Source organism: Montipora foliosa, chromosome 4, assembly GCF_036669935.1.
Source record: "Montipora foliosa isolate CH-2021 chromosome 4, ASM3666993v2, whole genome shotgun sequence".
Lineage (NCBI taxonomy): Eukaryota > Metazoa > Cnidaria > Anthozoa > Scleractinia > Acroporidae > Montipora > Montipora foliosa.
Window position 1 is genome coordinate 25803544 of NC_090872.1, and position 4239 is coordinate 25807782.

The window sequence follows — 4239 nt, forward strand, 5'->3', positions numbered from 1 at the left end:
TTGATAGTGCTTCCAAAATGTCGTTCACTGTGGATGTGAGATCGGTTGGAACTGCCCACCCCAGAGTATCACAATAGAACCATTTATTTTGGGTAGTGTCAACATACAATAAAGTCCAGTGCAATCGATCCGGGCTTCTTAGGAGAGGCCAGGAATGTTTCCTTGATGTTTCCACCAACATTTACGATCAGTGTGATGAAAAGAAGTTGCTTGCTATAGAAGTGTGATTCTTTTTTTTTTTTAATTTGTCTTCGTTAAATAGCAGCAGATCGTTTAAGACGAAGATTGCAGTCTCAGAATGGTAAAGGTTTAGTAGATCTACGAATCCTTGTACTAAAGCAAGGTTCAGCCATTTGTTACCTGTCAGTTTCATCAAATCTGAGGTTAGGATGGTGTCATTGACTACAACGCTCCCATCTCTGTTTTCAAGCAGCAGCTTTTTATAGTCCTCCAGAAAGCTTGGTGATACACATTCTTTGTTTGGTGCGGAAGTCGTCGAATTGAGCCACTTTATTTCCTCTCTTACGCTTTTTGAAATGTCTCTTAACACGTGAATTTTTAGCAAGGTCTGCAGTGATGACTTCGTATAGGTACCAAGGGAACAGGACACGGCACTGAACTTTCCTTCTACGAGTGATTTTAAAATGGTCGTACAATTTGACTCCGATGGTATATTTGTTAGAATGCTAATGTAAGTGACATCCTTAGGACAGTGAACATGCAGGGTTTCAACTCCGGTAACAACAATTGAAGGGAATGAGACACTGTCTAAATTACCCCTTTTGGCTTTGTGAAACTTGTTGTTGATAACGATGTCCTAAAATGACAACGGAAATAAATAAAGCTCGTTACAATATGTTATATCTTTTGTTGTTATATCAAAATTATGCATCGTATCAACATAAATGAAGCATGTCTCGTGATTGACACAAAAGCTATCCATAACACTTATGAGAGTAACAACATTCATTTCAGAATGTCAATGATAACAACAAGAAAAATAGATTCAATTTTAAAAAGTGTGTTTGTTATCTCATTTACCTGAGGGTAGATTGTCGTCCTAGATAATAGAGCTTTTAAGAGAAAGAGGGAGGGGACTGGCATGTTGGCAGTCATCGAGATGGATGGTGGTGGCTTGCGATATGTTTTCTTACTATTGAACCCTATACTTTGTTCAAAGCAGTACTGAATCGGGTCTCTTTCGATTACGTCTCTTTACTCATTCGGGGACGAAAACATTCTTTAGAAATTTGTGGTTCCCTCTGAGCACACTAAAACCACCCAAATCAACACTAGAACTGTGATTCCCTCCAGGGAATAGGATATTACCTCCTAAGAATAGAACTGAAACCCAATGTTTGTCTGCATAAGGGGACCTTGGTATTGAAATGAAAACCCCGTTTGTTACAAAACTCCCCAAGCACTCCCTTGCCCTCTCGCTCCACTCCCTCCCCCCCCCTCCCCCCCCCCCAAATACAAAGTTTCATGCTTTTATCGCAAAAGTGAACAAAATAATAATACGCACCTTCTGCGCTTGGGGTGAATAGGTTGCGTGACAACAAATGAATTACGCGTGTTTATTCTTCTCCCCCGCCCCGCGCACATTTGCGAAAACAACCTCTGCAATGAAGTCCATTTTAACACAGCCTTTATTGGAGATCGTTCTTACACCATTAATGCACATTTCTTGCTGGTCGAAGAGGGTTCTTATATCTTAAAATTAATGGCTTCGCGCATATTTTACACCACGAAGAAAGCTATCGCTAACGCTTGCTGGCATGTTATATTATGGATTTTCATTATGCTTGTCATTGAATCGTTTTTGGTTGCTTCAAATGTTATTTTGTAATTTCAGTTTACATGACATGGCTGGGAGAAGTGAAAAAATCCGAAAGCATACACCTTTTTGTTTTTAATAGGCCGCAACCCGAACTAACGAGACTGTGTTTTATTTTTTGACATTATGCATCAATCAATTCCAGCGGAGTACTTGTAGTCAAATGGTGTCATCATGCAAATGTCCTATTGGCATGCAATATAAACTATACATGACGGAAGACAGTGAACACTCCTCGGTGATTAAATAGCTAGAACCAGGGATTTCATTAAGCCTTAGCTCACTGAATTTTACGGTAATCGAATGTCTGTGATGTTAAGGGTAATTATTAATTTAAGGCCTGGCCAAACGCTCGCAACATTTCAACGCAACATCTTGCAACAATGTTGGGCACAACATGTTGCCTACGTTTGGCCACTGTGTTGCGATATGTTGCGATATGTTGCAACATGTTGGATGATGTTGGATCAAATTTGAAAACGGTCAAATTTTTCGTGCAACATTTTGCATGTTGCATGATGTTGTACTCGTTTGGCCACGTTCACGCAACATTGTTGCGCTAGGGCATGAGCGTTAATACCACTTCTTGCGCCAGGGACCTGGGGCACATGAACATTGACATGTTGCGTTGAAAATGATGAAAATGTTGCGTGCGTTTGGCCATCCCGTGCAACACATGTCGCAACATCATGCAACAATGTTGCAAGATGTTGCGTTGAAATGTTGCGAACGTTTGGCCAGGCCTGCATGCATGCAATGGCTGTTTCCAAGCTGTTTAAAAATCACAGCCCCGAGAAATAATAGAAGTATATAAACTTGCATTGGTTTAAAATAACATCGTATTCTCGTTGCTCGCGCTTTCATCCATCCGTATTTTCGGTTTCCAACATCAAATTTTACAGCTTTGGGTTGGCCGTTGGCAAAACCAGGATCGGACCGGATCGGATAGACTCGTCGAAATGTGTTTTTTCCAAAGATGATTACAGATTCCGAAGCGGAATTATGAAAGATACGATGTGACGAATTGACTGCGTACACAACGGTCTTCTTTTTCAAACATGAAAACTGACGACAATTCTTTAGTTTACCCCAGTCCCTTCTAATTGCACAATATCCTGATTTAGCAACAGAACGGGAATGCCAGTAGACGATGGCGAGCGCAGCAAAAATATCCATATTACGTCTAGTTTCCTGACTATAAGCGTTCTAATGAAGATCTATAAACAAACGATGCTACCAATCTTTGATTGCGGATGTTCTGTTTGGATGGAATGTTCAAATTCAATGATAGACAGCTTAGAAAGGCTCCAACAATCAGATTATGCGCACCATACTCAAAGCCTGCTAACATCCAAGATTACAAGTTATTGCATGAACTTAGCTCCTACGAATTAACGCCGATAACTGTCATTATTATTGGTCCACAAAAACGTACTGCAGGTACACTTTTCTGTGACGGGACAGGAAACGTTTTAAATCCGTTTTAAAGAGTCCTCATTTTAGAGATTATATTACCGCTTTGAAAGATTCCTCTTTTGAACTACGGTGACATGGCGGACGACCGAGAATCCAACTGCTTTGATGATAGAACCGTTTTGACAGCTGATACGGAGCGCTGCCCGCTAAATTTTGACAGCCCTAATCTAGAATAATTATCTTCAGCTAAACGGCGAACGGCTAACGTGGACAAGTGACCTAGAATCCTTAAAGAAATTTGTTGAAAAGGATCTGCAGCAACAAGAAAAGTGGACGTCTCCCGGCGGAAACTCGAAACGATTTAAAAGTGACAACAACCACCTTGTAATGATAAACTCTTTCTTTTCAAGGGCGAGATGGTCCTCTTTTAAAAGATGAATTGGCCGAATTAGTCCAGAAAAAGCCAGGGGAGAATAGCGACTCTTGGAATTTGGAGTCTTCCTCATCGATCCAGCGTGTAATCAACAACCATCGGCCGCCGAAGCGAAGCCAAAGAACTCTTCACAAGAGCTATCGAAACCCGAATTAGCTGAGTTAGTTGCTGAAATAGAAGGCATTTAACTCGATTTGCTGATCCTCCAGAAAAAGGTCGAAGCTAATTCTAGCCTACTGTCGATAAATTGTCAAAGCCAAGAAGAAAATTCTCCCAGAGCTGAGCTCCTCGATTACAAAGAAAGGTGCTAACAATTGCTCATGATAATATGCAAAAAAGACAAAATAGTTGAAGATTTGGAGGAAACATGTTTGTCTCAGTTGAGAACCGTGCAGCTTCCTTGGCGCAGGAAATGACTCCCTCCGGCTGGCGCTAAATATTATTATACAGGAAAAGAGTGAAGGAAAGTACTATCACCAGAAGACCGATCAGTGCTGGCAACAAGTGGAAAATTCGCGTATGAAAGTTGGAAAGGCCGATCGTAGTCAGCCGG

At 41.0% G+C, this 4239-nt stretch overlaps 1 pseudogene; it reads right to left on the reverse strand.

Moving 5' to 3' along the window:
• Positions 1 to 187: 187 nt before the first annotated feature.
• LOC138001151 (uncharacterized) lies at positions 188 to 970 on the reverse strand (annotated as a pseudogene).
• Positions 971 to 4239: the final 3269 nt, after the last annotated feature.